At 31.2% G+C, this 20,881-nt stretch overlaps 1 protein-coding gene across 1 annotated transcript in view; it reads right to left on the bottom strand.

Annotated features, from left to right (window-relative positions):
* LOC111003432 overlaps nucleotides 1-20,384 on the bottom strand; it is a 59,521-nt gene extending 39,137 nt beyond the window's left edge. The window contains exon 1 of the mRNA XM_045628103.1: nucleotides 20,151-20,384. The gene's annotated coding sequence lies outside the window, so the exon portion shown is untranslated. The remainder of the gene's footprint in view (nucleotides 1-20,150) is intronic.
* Between the last annotated feature and the right edge of the window lie 497 nt (nucleotides 20,385-20,881).

Genomic DNA, 20,881 nt, shown 5'->3' with positions numbered 1-20,881 from the left:
ACAGGTCATGAGGCCTCCACCACTTCGGATCGACAAAAGATAAGAAATAATAATAATAGATAATTATGGTTATAGTACGTTGTAACGTTAACAAAAGAAAAAAATATATACATATACTAGCGGATCCGACAGACGTTGTCCTGTCTACACGTCTTTAATTTCAAAATTTCAATTTTTAATAAGCCATTTTGATGAAAATTATTATTCAAATGTTATGACAATATCTAACGATCCAGCACATGGTCACACACGATATAACACAATGATAACAAAACTTTTTTTAAATTTCGGGACAGACTAAAATTAAAATTCGAATATTATTTAAAATTTGACACTGCGATGGTAGCGCCGTCTGTCGGATCCAATGTAAAACATTCAAAAATCAACAACAACTAATAAATTGAAAATTAATTAAAAAAACATTGTCCAGCGGACAAAATTGTGAATCTAAACCATTCCCAGATCCCCTTGAACACACACAAAAAATTTCGTCTAAATCGGTAATGTATATATTATAAGGAAACTACATGAGGTATGGGGTAACCACATAACGATTAAAGACAGTTGACAGCTTCAAACAAAGAGGTTCCATTATTTGAACATCCTTCCAACTACCGCCACCAAACTTACTTTTACGAACGAAAAAACGAACGAAACCGCTGCACACTCCCAGAATATTATATAATGTTGTATAAAATGTGTATATACCAATTATCCTTAGCATTTAGTTAAATTGACTGAAATAAGTATTATCCTTATAGCTATCTGAAACTTTCTTCGTTATTTCCGTCCCAATAGTATTGGCATGCAAATTTCCTAAATGCCCCTGAGATCGGCCGCCAACTGTGAGCAAACTGAGGGCTATCAGACGTCACAAGTTTAATCCCGTCTGCGCTGCAATCTGGGCAAATGACTTGATGACTCTAGTGAGAGATTTACTCTATTCCAAGTTTATATTTGGAAATGGCTATTAGTATGGGAGTATGTAACGACCACTGTCCATAGATGGGTAGCGAACTTTACGCCATACGAGGGTTAGTTAAAATGTTATCTGCAGTTTCACCACACTATTTCGTTATAGGAAAATGTTCGGATTTTGTTAAGAATCAAACAAACCAGTCTTAGACGTTTAAGAGTTTATTTAAAATTTGAATCGGTCGTCAAATCACATACTAAAATATTTAAGTATATTAGGAACCATTATGACTTATAAATATAAAATCGCTGTACTTATAAAATGTTGCGAAAAAGTATGTAATCTGAAGGGATAAGAACTGAAATTTTTTTTCAGAAATCCATTTCATTGAACTTATTTGAGAAACTTTAATTTCCTGTTGTACATTTAATTTCTGAATAACTTATTCTGATAACTAATACATCATCAGCAGGTATAATTATTGATTTTACTTTTTTAGACTTTTGGTCGCCGTACCACACACTCTTCATATGTAATACATAAAATAACCATTCAGTACTTGAATTCACAAGCGTTCAATTAACTTAAAACCAACAGGAAACAATTTTCATATCTCCGATAGTTGATTTACATACACAATATTATCATTTATGTATTCATCGCAGTGGCTATAATAGCGACTCATTTATATTCACGTTACGAACGGAATAATAGCTTAAAAAATTGCTCGTTATATTGAGAATATACGCTCTGACTTAATAAAAGAGATTCTGATTGCTTTCATGATTGAATTGTTTGATGTACGGAAATTTAGTACAGAATATAAACCTTATTAGATTATCTTATGAATACGGTCGGTTGAAGGCTTATATATTACGTATTTTTACCCGGAACGTCCGTCAGATTTAAATGCATTATATCCAATAACCATAATCTGTATTAAAGGGTTAACAAACTGAATTCCTCGTTAATACATTTATAATATATGTAGTTACTCGTATAACTAGAAGAGGATACATGAGGTCTACAAAACTACAGTTTGTATTTATCAGAATAGCAATTTGGACATATACATATGTATGTATGTGTGATAATTATACCATATTTAATATATTAAAATCAAAATGAAATAAAAAATCAACTAATTTAGGCTTAGTTAAATAAATTAAATCACAATTAGTCAAATGTATTAAATAATTTTTGTTTGTTTGTTCCCTTTTTTTTAATATTTTTGCTGTTAAATGTATCATGTATTCCATCTTTGGCTATATTTGTTTGTAATTTTATATAATTTATGTTAGCTGTATGAGTACTAAATAAATAAATAAAATGTAATACATTTGTTTACCAGTGGTGGCTCAGTTACACCTCAAGGCTTATAATCACACCTAAATATCAAATCTAGAAAAAGCCTATTTTATGGTACGGTTTTCTTAAAAATCACCGTAAGATTCTGTGTGTTCCATTTACCAATATATGTTTTAAGACAGTTGCTAAAGAACACAATATTCATGAAAGTAAATGGATTTCCATAAGTATATAACAAATTATATTTCCTTTCAAAAACATTCCTATTTCAAATTCGCGTGCTACACCAAAATAAAAGAACATTTTCCTCTGAATATGTTGGACATGCGTCACTTCTTCCCGCCATTATTTCTGGCCATCATTGTGTTTTCGAGCATTTGTTTCCTTACGGCAGTTAGGAATATTTATTGGCACAACTTGTACAACTCCGCTTTTTATTTTATACTGTACTGTATTGTATCGACGAAATTGGTTGATGTATCGAGCAATGTAAAAGTTTTAATAGTCGTGTATTTGGTATTTCTATTGTAACATATTTTATCATTGTACATCAATAATAATTGATAGTTAATGGCATATTAAGAAAATTTATTTCAATGGAAATTGTTTACCGGATATAACGCACTAGTATAATTGTCTCACAAGATATTATTATTAATTTATAATAGTTAAAGTGTCCTTTTAGATAAGAATAAACAGTAAATGTACATTTAAAGAAAACACTTTTTTACGGATTATAGTTATGTATTATTGTATTTAAACTTATAATTATTTAGACATAATTTTTAAATTTAAACCGACGTTTCGCGTGCTATACAGTGTGCGCGGTCAATTGTAAGTTTAAATACAATAATACGTAACTATAATCCGTAAAAAAGTGTTTTCTTTAAATGTGTAAAAGTTATGTTAATAAAAGACAATACTAGTAAATGTACATCATAAAACAGGTAATTTTAGAAAGTAGACTAAAGTCGAGCAGTTTTTATCAGACGACGATTTCAGAGCATGTATATCGTAATAATTTAACTCGTTTTGAAAGTGTGATATTTGCTTAATAAACAAGACAGCTAGTATAAATAAATGATAATTAATCATAAGCAGCTCATATATCGACTAGTATTGTCTTTTAATACCATAACTTTAAAAAATTTAAGAAAATACTTTTTTTAACAGATTGAAAACATCTATTATAAAGTTATATATAATTTACATAATTGAAGACAAAAGGTGTTGAATGTCAAAAAGTATCACAGCTGTATGAAAAGTTATATTATCTGTATTAATTTCCCCGGAGTTGATATAGGATATAATAATACATAGTTTTAATCTGATAAAAAGTGTTTTCTTTAAACAAATATCGACTTTTAAATGAGTTTTTGTAATTTTACATTGTTATTTTCTTGTCACTCAACTGCCCACTTACTATGAAGCCTAAATAATGATTCTTATTTCAATATTAAGTTTTCGAACATATTAAGAACTACATCTTTAAAGAAAAGTGAATCTTATTCAAGTACATGCTTTGCAAATTACAAACGGTCAAATTAACAATCTAATACAACTCTAACAACTGTAATAATTGTAACGTCTAAAAACTTAAGTATGGCAGAATACACTTTTCTACTACCCATTTATCATAATTATTCTTAGTCATTACACACAATATAACTAGATTACAAAGGAAATTCAAAAGCATACATACAAAATTAAGACAATCCTTAAAAGTAATGGACAAATCTGCGAATTAAAAAAACACCAGCTATATATCTGTCATACGGTAACAAAGCTCGGCCACTTAGAAAAAGAAACAGTGGCTGAAATGTTGAGTACAATGGCTCTACGGCATTCTCGAGCCGTGTTTTGTCCCGACGGCATGCGGCGTTGTAAAAACACACCGTGTGAGACCCTTTAAGCCGGCACTTAAATACTCTCAACTCATTTACATAAGCCCCATTTGCGTAGTCTAGGCCCTTAATTCTAAGCCAACTAAATTAAATAGCATCATGCTTTTTGCAAGTTTATTCTGATTAATATGTATCGTGCACTATAGTTAAGACACAACTGTACTGATACCAAACTAAATAACCTCTCGCCCTAAAAACAAAATAACCTAGTGACGTATCAATAAAAAGAGGGGTTGATTGACGGTAGGTGAACACCCACGGATACAGAGAGGGCTAAAAGGAAGCGCAGCCACAGATTTTTTAAAATTAGAAGTTATCGTTAGTTCGAAAGCACTTTTATTTTCGCTGCCAGTACAACCAGACATTAAACACAATAATGTTCTTGACCTGCTAGATGGTAAAGGCAAAAACAACTTACAAATACTTAAGTGAAAGAGAATACTTGACAAAAATTGTATTGATTACGTATATGGTATATTTTTTGTCAGCAGTATAAAATTCATCAAAAATTCTACCGATAAAGATGCCTTAAATATAATAATTCAACCAAATATTTATACACCAGCTCGTCTTTCATAAGTTCACAATCGGATAAAATTAATCTGCTAAAGATTGTATCTGTTACATATTTCCTATTTACACCATACCAATTTCGCTGTTGGGTTTAAAATCAACCTATTCATTCACTCGATTGTGTAAACATAAAATCATTCCAATTTTGTAGATCAATAAATAATAACATAAAAGAGATATATAAAGAGTGATTATCTTTCAACTGACCGTGTGGGGTCTGTGAATAGAATGTGGCACCCCTTTGTAATCAAAATAGTCATCAAACGCTATGAATTAGGGATGCATGTTGAAAACTCCATTAGAATTTTACATTCAGCCCCCGTAATTAATCTGGTAGGGTACAAGGAATCAATTTGTTTTTGAAAGATAAAATCTTCAGTTGAGATTAAGAACTGTATTAACAATGTTTTGAACATAGCAAAGTATAAGCCAAGTATTTTTTAATAAGTATCTTTGGAACCTGTATGTTTTTACTCTAAACTATAAATCTTATTATACATCACTACATAGTTTTAAACAAAGTCGCTTTCTCTGTCCCTATGTCCCTTTGTATGCTTAAATCTTTTAAACTACGCAACCGATTTTGATGCGGAAGGTTTATATGTATAATAACATCCATGAAATAGTGGAGAAGTACTGTTATTTTTGAGATTTCTAATGTGATGTCGTAAATAATTACATTTTTTCCGCTTACATTGCAAACGCAGGCTGAACCCTACGAGTTTTATCAAAATAATGTACTAAGTATTGTACACATTGAAAAGGTCTACAGAAAAGTCCGTGATGGTATATGTCTATCTCTTATGGATAACCCACATTTTTATATACAACGTTCACAGTTTTTCTGTAGTGTATTTAGTATCAGCATTGCACCCGTGCGAAGCCGGGGCGGGTCGCTAGTTTATTTATAAATTTTATTTTATTTAAGTTTGTAATTTTTTTCAGCTAATTTGAATACTGGCCAAAATACAATTTGATGGCACAATTGGCCAATTGATGGCAATTTGTTTATTCCTTTACAGTAATTTTGTTGACTGATCTAAGCTGTTGAATCGCGAACTTCTCCACCATTGTTTGCAATTCTTGCCAATAAACATCTGTCACTGTTGTGTCATTCGGAAAGAAGCTTTGATGTAAGAAACCAGCACTGGTCCACCGGACAGTCACCATCATAAAAATTGTGATAATCTGAAGAATAGCTTGTTTTTAGCACCTAATGTGCTTTATCTAGTCTCTATCCAGTGCGCATGGCGCTGTCCGTAGAGAATCGAATTGTATAACAGGTTATAATTCGATTTATAATTCCCTCGTTTCTAAACCGATTCAGTAGTGCTATGCATACTTTGTGTAATACGTGTAAATATCGGTAATTTTGCCCATAAATAAAGACAATACGTCTACAGCTTATTAAGATAGTTGTTAATAAGCTGTATAGCACGCGAAACGTTGGAAAAATTATGTGAAATAATTATAAGTTTAATAATACATAGCTACAATCCAAAAAGTGTTTTCTTTAATCGTTACTTTTGTTTTTACACTATTCCGCCCGCAGGCTTATTAGGCCCGCAAGCTTTACATTGAAGTCAAGAACAACCCGCTGATCACGAGTCTTGTTCTTCAATATATGAAGACTTAAAAGGATTGAACCAGTAATATACCGTTTTTAGGCACGTTGGAAAACATATTAGAATATTGTATGAATTTTCAGTTCATCCATGGCGCTAAAATGAAACTATCACGATAAAACTATTCAAGTACCGTCATAATATCTAACTGCATTGACTGCATGAACAAGGGTTTCGAATAAAATTTATTTGAATTAAGATTTACACGTCATTAAATGCTGGTTATTTAATCTCCAACTATATATGCAAGGTATCTATTACGCGACAACCTAAAAGATTTATAAACTAGTCACACTCAATCTCAAACTCAAAATATCTTTATTCATATAGGTAAAAACACAGAAATACCCCGAACAGCCCGCTTCTGCACAAATATTGTTTGAACTTCTGCAGCAGCACCCCACAGTAGAATTTCATACGACATAACGCTGTGAAAGTAGCTATGATACACAACTTTAGCCGTATCCTTATCAGAAAACTGTCGGATTTTCTTTACTACATATGCTACAGAGCTCAGCCTATTCGAAAGAGTCTCTATGTTTGGGTCCCACTGGAATTTACTATCCATTGTTTTGCCTAGGAAATCAGTTTTGTCAACTAAGTTTAGACAACTGTCCTTAATTTTCAGGTTATCAATATCTCGCTTTACGCTATTAGTTGTAAATCTAATACATTTTGTTTTATTCTTCTTTAGCAGTAAGTTTTTTACATTAAACCAGTTAACTATACTTGCTATAAGTGCTCATAGATGTATATGTAATAAATATAGAATATGTAAAATGTAATATTTGTTTTGAGTGAAATAAAGGAAATTTTTATTTATTTTATTTTTTTTATACGAGAGATAGAATTGTCAACTATATACCCTAACTAAATTGTATTCTATTGATCATATGGTCTAGTCCTATATTAAACATACTCTTTTTCTTTCAGTTTTTATTGTATATAGCCATTAAAGATACGATGTTTACGTAATCAAAATATGGTATCCATTTTTCAAGACTATTTAGAGCATTTTAATTTGACCGAACGTTCCGCTTCGGGCATTGTTCTCTTTGCCCGTGAGGATTGAATTTCCACGAAATAGTTTTCAATGCAGTGTTATCGTAATAGGAATTCAATATTCATACAGAGTGTATTTCATTAGATATGGGTAACTGTGAAATCGATAATCGAGCTATTTACCTGTATCGATCGTATGGGGTGTTTTGTGAATGATTTATGAATGGGAATTTACCGAAATTATATCGAAATTAATTGAAGTAAATTTTAATATCCAACATAGATATTTTAATCAGAGTGGCCTTGTCTTTTTTCGGGGTCACAGGCCAAATACCAACCTGAAACAATAATATTTGTGTGACCGAAAATCGATTTCAGAAAAAACCAAGCTCCACGTTACTAGAGGAAACAAAAATGTGGAAAATATAGTATACTACCTGCTGTCACAATCTGTACCAGCATTGAAAGACATTAGAATAATTTATCGCTTTTAATATTATCTTATACGTATTATATAAAAACTTCTTGCAACTCCATACATCGCCATTCAATGTTATTACATTTTTATTGTGTTCCAACTATCCTATATCCATATTACATGTTAGATTTCCATAATTGAAGTCCTGAAATCCTTAGAGAAACACATTTTGCTTCAAGGAAATAAGAGATAATGGTATGCGAAATGAGCTTCGGTAGCTTCGTCAAAGTAAATTTAATCGAAGATAACTTTTGTACTTTACATAATGTTATTGTACTCGTATTATTTACATTTTATATATTTTAGTAGTACTGGCATCAGGCCAGGATCTCCGTGGGTCATTGGTTTGATTCCCGACAAAGAAATAGACATCCAATATTGGAAAGTGTAGTAAGGCGGAGACACAAGCATCAAAATCAATGAACGAGATTCATAAATCTGCAAAATGTGTTTTTTTATTTAACGATGGCGTAAAACGATATGCCGATGTTTCAATGATTATTTTTCGTATCACGTAGTGTTACCCGTGGGTAGAAAGATAATCAATTGGTACACTATATGTGTAATTCATATATAATTCTACATTATGTATATATCAGTATCAACATTGTTGCAATTAGTTAATCGAGCAAAGCTAGAGGTTTTATTTAATGTATCAACTGAAATTAAGCATTAATGAAATTCTTACACCTAATAAAGAAAATCGCTGATCTAAAGCCAATTCCCTTTGCGAAACAGCGAGTTAAGCACTTAGGTTACAGTTTCTCCGTAGATGCTGTCTTGACATAATTTGCTTTGATTTGCAGCTAGTTAATTATGAATAGCGCTTACTACGTTTAACGGTTAAAATTAATGAGCAAACAGAAGATATTGTATGTTCAGTAAATATGTTTGCGTCATCGACGTATTGACAAGTGCACAAAGAGGTACCTGCAATATTCCTTATCATGTGATGAATTATATTCCCATTGTTTAGGATTTCAAATATTCTAAATTTAGCATCCATCTTGTTTGAGACTAACATTTCATGACGTTAATCAAACTCAAATCTGTCAAAGGATATTTTCTAGTAATACAGTATTGTTTTAAAGTTTTAAACACATGATTGTTAATAGGGTAATATTTCCGGTATTAGAACTTTAAGAAAAATAAAATTCACGTACAGCCCCACGAAGGGTTGGTCTTAATGACCGTTTTTTGTGTCTGTTTCATGAATTTGGTTTTTCTTAAGAGGCTGAGAAGCTACAGAAAAAAATATATTCCTTATACACTCCGTTGTCTTTAAATTCATGGGTGCCGTTAAATAAACTCATAGAAAAGTCCATTGGTGTGCCACAGCCATCATGATAGTGGTGATAATTACACAATGTTAAATGAATACCAACTATTTTCAATTATATTCATTTGTTCTATAAACAACTTTCAATGAGCTATATTAATTTCTATTAAGAAGACGTTAAAAAAACGCTTACATAATTAAACGTTTTACAGAGAGCACCTCTTGCATATACAGAAAATCAGCTATCATATTTCTCTTCCTAACGCTTCACATATTTAAATCCTTATTTTTAGCTTTATGAAAAAAAACTCACGTTATGAATTTAGAAATACATTTAAACACAAAAAAGAAAGCTCGAAAATATTGTAGCAAGCCGCAGCTTTTTCTCAGATAAGCTCGAGGTAAGAAATAGTTGAAGCATATCTATCTCTCAAGGAAGTAACAAAATTGTTCCCTAGCGGCATTTCAGGTTCGTATAATACACCGAAATGTTTTCCTTAAATGGATCTTGTTCCTAGTGTCGTATAATCTATATGTATCCTTGTCACTAGACAAAGGCTTGCCTTATACATAGCGCAACTTTGTAGTAATTTTGATACATATCCATTGATCTTACACAAAACAAATATTCTACTGTCACAAATTTGGAATTACTTTATGGAATCCCATATAATAAATTAGTCTTAATTTTGCGTTCTTTTCATTACTTAGTGAGTTCTATAATCACTTATAACCTGGTAATAAAGATATTCCTTTTAATTGTGTAATACCTACTCAACTTATGTGTAAATAATAAATTTAAAAATAATTTTGGGATATGTTTGTTAAGTAATTCAAGTAACTACTTATGTATGTAGATATGTTTTATCTCCCATATCCTGATGATTTGTAAAGTAAATGTTAGTATTTAAATCATCAGTTTATGCTTAAATCATCTTAGAAGAAACTTTCCGTCACCTTAATTTTTTACAAGAAAAAATAGGCAATACTTATCTAGATTTTATAAAATGTAATGTCATGTGATCTTAGTTATATTATTAATTCAAGCCAGTCCTAATGAAAATTATGCAAATGACAATGAAAGTAAGTAGGGGTTATTTTCATGTTAATTTATAAAAACATAAGACCATGTACCTTCAACCCTTCATGCAAATTGAGGGGTTAATCTAATTATACTGTAAACAGAGCATGTATGAGAGAAAAGAAATAATTGTGCCATCTGCTTGCCTTGTCTACGTTAAATCACGTACAATCTGTGTGATTATAATATTTCTCCGACATTTAAATCTTTTGATAAACCGATGTTTCTTGTAACTTTTATTTAATACATTGCCAGAGGGCTCGCGAGTGCGTTGCCGGCCTTTTAAGAATTGGTACACTCTTTTCTTGAAGGACCCTAAGTAAAAAGGGCCCACTAATATAATATGGGTCTTAAAAACCATATAGTGTTGTAGCACCACTGAATGATAATAAATTAATTAAAGAAGGCCTCCATCAGTGGTACTAATGTCTACATAACACTGAGCACAGATACTTAAATATGTTTTCGCATTTAATATTCAGTCTAATAAATATTTTGTGGGCAGAGTTCTAATGCAAGACTGCAGGGTCCTGGCACGGACTAATCAGGCACTGGAGACTCACTTACTTGCCTATTAGATTTAAAAATGATCATGAAACAGATTCAGAAATCTGAGGCCAAGACCTAAAAGAGGTTGTAGAACCACTGATTTATTATATTTATTTAGTTAGGTTACTTGAGATGAGAGATACGATGAGATACGTTGGAGATCAACATAAATAATTTTTAGTCACCTTTTCATTTATACAATCATACTTTGCATATTTATAATGCATCAAAATATATTTTATATATAAATTATTTATATCAACATTTGCAAACGAACTGGCTATGTCGAATTATCTCAATAAGACGGAAGCAGCTTGAACATTTTGGCCCAAGTAATAAAATTAGGTCGACAAGACTAAAATACTTGAATGTCTGAAGTTAGTACAATCCGCAGACAGCCATTCTGAAATTGCTTGCTATTTCTGAATTTCAATGTACTTCGAGGATACGAAATGTAGCATTAATCATTACTATAATAATGAATATTATTAATGAGAAAGTGAAGTGAACGATGTTTGTCTGCGATGGACTCCTAAACTACTTAACCGATTTAAATTAAATTGGCACACCGTGAGCAGTCTGGTCTTTAATTATAGTCGCAATTTTATTTTATTGCAAATATTTGTTTATTATTTGATACAATTCTAACAGATGGCGCTTTGTTAAAGGTACCAAAGTTTAACAGAAGCTATCTAACTTTCATATAAGTTCTCTGTAATATGTATAACAAAAACCTCAGCCACAGCAACGCTTGGCCGAGTCTTCTAGTGTACTCGTATAATTTTTATTGTAATGAGTCGTTAAATAGTTTATAATTTAATAATTGATCCGTTTTAATTATGTAAAATCACACAAATATAAGCATTCACGATATTCCTAACCGATACATGAATAGTAACAGTAGTTAAAAAATTGATACATAAAAAACTAAAACAAATTTAATAAGTAAGATTCCCGTGGCGTGAATGTATGTTTTATGCTGGTAGCAATTCCTCGCTGTATTGCGTTATTTATTCCTTGAGCGAGAAAATCACCAGCTCTTGGCTCACCAGTATAATCTACCAAGCGTATATTTAAATCTTTAATTAGCACCTGTGCACTTGAACCGTTCGTCTCTTCTAGACGTGGGGTCCAAGTTGAAAAACAAAGGGAACAAAAAAAAGTTGGAGGAAAGTTAGGTTAAGTTATATTTATCCACTTTCTATTTTTTTAAATCTTAATATATATATTTCTTGTGTGCGTGTGTATGTGACTGAACTCCTCCTAAACGACTGGACCAATTTTGATGAAATTTTTTGTGTGTGTTCAAGGGGATCCGGGAATGGTTTAGATTCACAATTTTGTCCGCTGGACAATGTTTTTTTAATTAATTTTTAATTTATTAGTGGTTGTTGATTTTGGAATGTTTTACATTGGATCCGACAGACGGCGCTACCATCGCACTGTCAAATTTTAAATAATATTCGAATTTTAATTTTAGTCTGTCCCGACAGCGCTGCGATCAAATTAAAAAAAAGTTTTGTTATCATTGTGTTATTGTTGACCATGTGCTGGATCGTTAGATATTGTCATAACATTTGAATAATAATTTTCATCAAAATGGTCCGGAATGTTTTAGATTATTAAAAAAAGTTTGAAATTTTCAAATTAAAGACGTGTAGACAGGACAACGTCTGTTAGGTCCGCTAGTAGTTATATATATATCGTGGAACATGAGCTATATGAAAGCTTTGAAAGATCTAGGCCTAACCCCACACGTTGGATCGATCAAGTTAAGGCCTTTTAATAAAAGGCTTTCCCAAGTCAGTCAATGAAAGAGTTAGGACAACCTTTAGAAATAGTAAACGCGATTTAAGAAAATATATTGAATGTAGAACAAAGTAGAATATAAAAGGACTTCGGAATAAAATACTAAAATATATTACCATATAACACACGTTGGAAACACAGCCGAGTTGTATTAGATAACGTTATTACTTCGCCGTTACTTGCTGAAGTTTTTGTCGGCAAGTCTCAATTTCTACGTTCGTCATTTTGCGTAGAGATTTTTTATCAAATACTTATAATCTATTTGTGATTAGATAGTTGTAATTACGAAGCAAAGAATGCAAAACATCGAATTAAATTTATTAATTTGCTGAATTGTAAGTTTGATTATGGATCAAACTTGTTCAACCAACTCCTCCATACCTACATACTTCATGTTCATCAATAAAGACTCAAAAATGTGTATTTGCTCAGCATAGGTTTTAAATACACTCTGGATGCAATATATGTACTTAGAGGTAAAAAACCTTCTATAAGAGACATCATCAAAACAAGACATTGATCTGTCTTTTCCTAAACTGGTACATGAACCCCTCATGACGCACCAAGCTTTTAAATATGTCCAGTAAGCTTCCTTATAAAAAGTGTAATTATATGATAGGAAATTATTTAAAATTTATATAACCTTTACGGGTTTGATTTGAGTTCCAATTTCCATACATTCCATGTTTGTTCTCTTGATGTGTCCAATTCCATTTTGACATTGACTGTTATTCTAATTTTTATAACTCTTTAACGATATTTTATCGTTACATTGAACTTCTTTCTGTCAGGTTAGATTGTTTTTTTGCTTGTCCACATGTGTTGTTTTTGTAGATGTACAAATAATTTATCGTAAAAGTATAATTAATCGATTTTCAAAATCAACCATTATGCTTCTATATATAAATAATTTTGCTGGAAATAGTTTAAAACAATTATAAGATATTACTAAAATACGATTCATTATTTCAAGTTCATCTTTAACGCGTTAAGCAAAAAACAGAAAGTTCGCAAAAATCGTTAGGTACAAACGGCACGCGAGGCATTTAATATTTTTCCTCGCTGGCCGGAGAAATGTGACGAGGTGGGTGACGTAGGTAAAAATAGACATGTCCAAATTGTTTTACGTTCCAAGGAATATTCGGCCTGGGGGTATAACCAGCGTCTCATAAACATTCCCCGGGCCTATAAAAATTCATAAGGGCACTTTTGCCCAGGTATAAACGCTAAAACGGCTAAAGCTTTTTCTTCAGATAAATGATTTTAAGCGTTACTTACGTACCTACTCTAAGTTTAAATATGGATTTGTATTGGCTTGTTTAGATCAATGACAGGTGTTGCTGCCATCGATTTAAAAGTGCCTTTTTCAATTTTTTAAAAAAGGAATTAAACTTTGTAAACTTTGTAAAACTTTGTAAACTTCCTTAAATTCTCTAACAAAATCTAGTAATGACGAGAATAGAGTATATACTAGTATAAAAAACTTTATCAGAAACTTTTCTAAATCTAACAAAAAAATGACCTTGTCTATACGAGACGGAACAATAAATAAGTTAAGCATACAAAACCTTCGAAGTTACAAACACGAACGATCACGCACAATATAAACGCAAAGAAATTGCTCTAACATAATTTATAACAGTCATTTCGAAAAGTCAATCCGAATGAGATTTATGAAGATGAGGTAACTTGTATAAAAAGATTTTTTTTTGATTTAAGATTACTATTGTTATCATTAACTTTAAGATTATTATATATATATGTATGTACATATACATATATTAATTTTCTGCAAATATTTAAATTTATTTCATGTTTTCATTGGTAAATTAATATTTTTGCATAGATCTTTTATTTTAATAGAATAGGATATAAATAATAATAGAATTGACTTATGGTATGAGAAATAAGTAAGAATTAAATTAGACAGATATCTAGAAAAAACTGCTCTCTTTTGCTCCTACACTGTGAAACAGACAATAGGACTGCAGTGTGCTTAGAGATACGGAACGTATTTGGCTAAGAGAGGAAGAGAGAAAGAAAATATGCGCGCACTGCTGTCTCTTGCTTATATCCCCCACTCAACTTCCGTGCGCATCACACTTTTCGTAACGCTTACGTAACGCGTTCGCCAGCTTACTCCCCGAGTCAAGCGTGCGTAAAGAAGTTTCACTTCAAAAATATTATATAATATGAATTAAAAATTAGTTTCTTTAAATGTAAACCTATTAATAAAGTTGATTGATAGGTGTAACTTTAAGTGTACGTGCCGTGTAGTATTTTGCTTTAAGACTTTTAAATTTTTGACGGATTTTAATATCAAGTGTAATGTTTTACGATGTTTCCCATCCACTCAATTTTTTTAAGTTTATAATAACTCAAACTATTCTGTTACCGGATACCTGATCTTTGATCTTTGGACTTAAGGTTATAAATTATTATACAACTATTGGCTGCAGGTTTGCATGTTTTTATTTTTTTAAGTAACTCATACTATTATTGTACAATTCGATAAACTCTATCTTTTACATAGACAATATCTGCAAGCGCATAAATTTATAAGCTCTATTCTAAATTGGAGGTGTAACTGTACTTTTTGATCACAATAAAATAACTAGTATTAATTTAAGTATTTAATAATTCGTTAAATATTTATAAAAGTCCAAATTGGTTATACAAGTTTGCTGGTTTGAAAATTGTTTGTAAAATTTTCTCCAAACTCTTTTCGAGTAAGCCGTAAGCAAAAGCTTTAAAATAAAATTGAATTTCCCAGGAAAGCTTTTCTTAAAATCATTCTCTTTTAACGCACTAACTAATGCCCAGGACATTGCTTACAAATAGCCTGTTTAAGACGATTTAATCGGTCAGACAATAATGCGTCTTATATGTTTTAAGTAACTAATGCAGCATAGATCATTTCCTACATAAAGATGATGTTACAAATGTGTGAGCCAAAACATTATTATTTATTTTATTATTTTTATTTATTAACACTTCATACATTCGTTACATTAAAATATAAAAATTGAACATAATTAAATGAAAAGAAGAGCAACTGGCGGCCTTATTGCTTTTGAGCGATCTCTTCCAGGCAACCACTGTGAGAGAAAAAAAAATGTATTAAATTACATAAGATAGGCAAGAAGTGAAAAAATACATGTTACATATCGTAGTTACTAAGAAGAAACTGAACAAGAACAAAAAAAAACTAAACTGATACTGAATCCGTAAAAACAAAAGGTAAAAAGTCAGTATAGTTAGTACGAAATTTAGTAGAAAAAACTTTTGTATCTTGTCCGTCAAAATAGTATGTCCTTTAATAATAATATTATATAATGTACAATAATTTGACTGTTTGTAGAAGAGATATTAAGTATTTAACCTTCCGCTAACTGTTATATATATACTTAAATGTATAATTAAGCTTCAAATCAATCCAAAACTGTTTTGAATAAACTTAACGTTTAACTAACAAACTACTACCAAACTGTGAATATAATTAATTGTTATCAAAACGCAATATTTTGTATTAAAGGTAAAACTAGGCTTTTTGAATTCCAAATTATTACATTAGGCCTTGCCTTCCCTTCATTTAGAATTTTACGCCGTTGCATAACAGTAAATATGAAAAGCTAATACGAGCTAAAAATAAAGCGTGTTTTGATGAAAAAAATAGAAAATGTTCACGACAAAGCTTCCGATCAAAAGTGGAGCAAAATGGGCAGTAAGCAAACAGGACGTTTCAGTTTCAGTCAATTTTCCTCGATAGCAACTATTTTCTATTAATGCACTATTTTCCAGCTGCTGTTGACCGTCTTTTAGCAAAGGGAAATTTCACATGACTATGTCCAAGGTTTGAAGTCAAATAATGAAGATTTGGGTAAGTAATCAAATGGCTGAACATATTATATAAAAAGTTAAACGATTTAAGTGTGAGAAAATTGTTACATTATTTAATAAATAATATTATTTAAAATTTAAAATAATAAAACTTTTCCAACGTTTTAGAATGTAAGAGCAGGCTTAGTTACGTTAATTGTTTTTTTTTATCATCAAAACCTTGTAATCAATATAATAACATCCTATAATAACGTTCTATAATACGTTAATAATAATAACGTTCTCCTGTTAAATGTATTTAATAAAATAAGGTGTTTCATAATATTTGAATTAAGAACAATATGCGCAATATTCCTGTATTCGTACTGTCTTATTTTTGTCTCATTAATTTAAAAGCCAAGGAGTTCTGCGAAATAAGAACCATCTCCTTAACAATGACATCTTGAGAGATGTCAACTCTCACGGAGAAAGTACTTGAAATATTTCTCTGTTCTATATTTAAAAACCTAAGAACATTCGGACTGTTATATGTATATTTAGTAATCATTTAAGATTACGTAATTATATGACTCAAGGACACATAGAAAATGAGATTCTCCGTTTCGTTTTTGAAAATAAACAAGAAATATCCAGACTATAATAGCACTGTAGAAGATATAGTGATAGTAGGAAATAGCCTAATGTTTAGTTTAATAAAATTTGTATATATAAAAATGAATCCCTATTTCCCTTGGTCACGGCATCACGCGTAACCGGCTAGATTGATTTCGCTAATTCTTACGTCAGAAGAATTAGCGAAATCGATCTAGCCGTTCATAACGTCTTATAATTCGATGAAGAGAATTTGCACGAAAAAACATGACACATGCAGCGTTACCACGCGGCGCGTCGTTACCTCTGATGCGTTCCATTTAAAGCTTGAAGTGCAAACAGAACAAAAAAAACTCGGTCTTCTGTAAAGTCGGTTCACTGACGATAGTTGAACGTGACAACGTCATAAGAAAATACATAATAAAAACATAAGTACATAATAAAAACAAAATAGCAATCCATAATTAAATTCACAAAATAATTCAGATACCCAAATTTTGTTTATGATGTATCAGTAATTTTTGATTGACGATACGAAATTAGTACCAAACATGAAACAATAAGTATACCGAAAGCCACCAAACACAACGAACAACATAATTATTGTACTATAATGGCGTATTTGAACCGAAACAGCCATTGTTACAGGATTTTAAAACATTCAATTGCTGCTACGGAAACCTGAAGTAGGCTGGCATTAAATTTCTGCATGGTGACTATGACATTTCGCGCTCACAATGGAGTTACCGTTGCATTACACAATGACTTCACTCAATCGAGGTATTGCTTGTTCTACAAACAACGTATGGGGTTTGAAAAGTACGCGATACGACACAACAATTGACATCCGATAATATAGATCGCAGAGTATTGTTCAAGTGTAACACGAATGTAAATCGATAGATGAATAACGAAACCCTGTTTGATTGCAAGTGTAATATTTCTTGCTTCAATACGTTTCAACTAGAGATGTTGACCAATCACAAGCAAGGGGATGTTTTGTGTTTTTTTTTTAATTATCTTGCTAGGCCACGTGTTCATAATGTTCTTATTTAAAATGAAGCTTTTGTTGAAAGCTGTTTTTTTGCATATTCATCTATATATGTATAATTGAGTAGTAGTTATGATCATGCATGCATTATGAACTAAACAATTAACATCAGCATTTACTGAGATTTTATATTTATTTGTGGAATCATGTCAAAATTTCTGTTGAATCTTTTATTTTTTTTAATTATTTTAAAAACGGCTTGCCTAAAAAGATTGCTTAAGGTCCAAATGACTAATATAAATTCGATTTGAATATAAATTCTAAAATAAATAATATTAAAGAAATATTGTACTGCTCTGGGTTAAAAATCATTTGCAGCATACATTCTGTCAATTGCTGAGAGTTAATGCAAACTACTGACAGCTATGTAGATTAAATATTGTCTAAAAGTTTTCCACTCTACTCTTTGATACAATTAAAAACTTCTTAATTTTAGTTTGATAAGAACCTTACAAACATAACAGTTTATTATTGTCAGGAGAACAGAATTTGCGAAATTGTCCTCTCCGTTCACGAGTATCGCATCAGTAGACTTCACAAGACATCACGCAGATATACCAAGGGCAATAAAGATTCTTTTTTATATATATATTGATGTGTTAAGTATTATCAATCTCAAATTAAAAATCGTGAAGTGTATATCAGTTATTACTAACTGGGTAAACTTCCCTATCAATCTTGACGAGTTTCGACTTTGTTATTGAAATTTGAATTGTGCTCTCACTTCTCAATAATGAACGTTTATTGCTAATACTTGTAACGAAAACGGAATAAAATATTTGAGATACGGTAAAGAAAATCGAATACAAAGTAACAGGCGCAAAAATCATTTGGAAAAATCACCATCATAAATTTTACTTAGAGGGACGTCCCAAAAAGTTTTGTGTTAAAAAATATTATATTAAATATTTTAGCACAGGTAATATAAAAGTCTTTAATAAAAAAGTAATTATGGAAATCATTGATACTATAAACGTTTGCCTAGGGTAGGCGCTGTAAACCGTTGCCATATGATGATGGACCTTAAGAGTCAGCTAAACTTGACTATATATATATATTTATGGATTAATTATCTAGTCCCAATCGAATACATATTTTGTTTGTATAGATTAGGCATGCTTCTATGTGTAATGTTTTTAACCGTTTATTGTCAGGCATAAGGAACAATTATGTCAGTCTTTAAATGGTTATCGATCATCAACGCTAATTGTCATGAAATCTTTTGGCTCGGAGTTTTAAAATAAATGTAACTGTTCCATTTTTAATGTAAAATAGTGTTGCCAATTTTAAGTTATTTTACTTTGTATGCGGCGGAGGAAGTTTGTACGTTAATATTTCAGGTTTTCTGGCACACTGCCTGTTTCAGACCCCATTCCGAGATGACAATCGGAGATTAGGCTACCGTAACCCTTACTAGACTTCAACGAGGGAATATACAAAGTTGTTTATGAAGTATTAAGTATTCTTACAATACGTCACATATATCTCTAAAATAGATGTGAATAAAGAAATTAATCTTACATTTTGTTTTGTTTGTTTATATGTGATATACTATATATATTGAAATAGTCAATTGACACTTAATTTAAATTTTTGTATCGGTTGACTATAAAATGTGAATAAAAACTGCCTATATATCTACAGTAACATATGGACCGATTTCAATTTTTTTACAAGTGCCTTCATAATCCTTAGGATTATTTAAAAAATAAATCATCCAGGCGTGACAGGCCGCTTGTATAATAAGGTACATCTAGTAGAAGCAGCATATAAGCTATAAGCGAAATACATAAATAAACAGAACAGAAACAATTAACTTTAGAATTTCCATGGGCGGCAGTATCGCTTTACATCAGTGGAGCCTACTGCCCGTTTGCCCTCTATTGTATAAAAAATATATCTACAGAATATTGAGCTTACACTTTACCTTCACGCTTTAAGCTATTTAAACAATTTAAGATTACATATGTTTCATAATCACCCTTTAAAATTTTAAAATGTTTTTATCGAATTGGGATAAATTATTGATATCTAAACATTATTCATATCAATATTTATACCTTAATTTTATACCCGGTGTTAAAAACCATAAAAATATTTAATGTAAAGCAAGTCTTATAATATGAATATATAAAAGATATTACCTTTGTGGTACAATTACAGTAATTCCATAAGCACTCACGTGAAGCAGTCAGAATTAATTAAGTTTCACAGACACTGTAACGTCACATAAATGCTGTATAATCCATCTGAAATTATTAGAGCCCTATTTGTCTCACACTAATCGTCTGTTTTGAATTACAACAAAATTAATTATACATATATTAAATTACTGAAAACAGGAAGAAATATATAGTCAATGTTACTTGGGCATATTTAACTTTTTTTCTCTCGCATTGTCCTTTTTTTAAGCTTTTCACAAAAATAACAAAACTGTACGTACGCAGATTCTATTGTCCGATAGTGAGCTACGACGAAGACGCGTCGTAGCTCTATCACGACCGACAAGCTACTGGCGGGGGCTACGAAACCCGGACCGCGCACACAAGCGAACATTCGTAGCTGTAACAACGTTCCTACGCACGCTCACAAATGCTCTCACCGCCAAAAGGCCGTAAGAGGAAGCGGGAAAGTAACATTTTTCGGGTTGTAAATGACAAACACGTCTATGTTTTAACGCACACATTCGAAGCCTTGTTATACATACCATTCTACAGCAAGGCGATTTAAACTTGTAATCCCTAACGATGATTTGAATTTAAGAGATTTGGTTCATCTGAGAAAAACAAATACGAAAGCCAAATTTTGCTATACTCGAAATTTTTAAATTGAAAAATAACGTGATTTTTTACGTTTGATACTTTGCGATTAATAT

Source organism: Pieris rapae, chromosome 4 (assembly GCF_905147795.1).
Source record: "Pieris rapae chromosome 4, ilPieRapa1.1, whole genome shotgun sequence".
In the NCBI taxonomy this organism is placed as follows: domain Eukaryota; kingdom Metazoa; phylum Arthropoda; class Insecta; order Lepidoptera; family Pieridae; genus Pieris; species Pieris rapae.
Note: the sequence above shows the minus strand (reverse complement) of the source record. Positions and strands in the feature narration are given on the sequence as shown.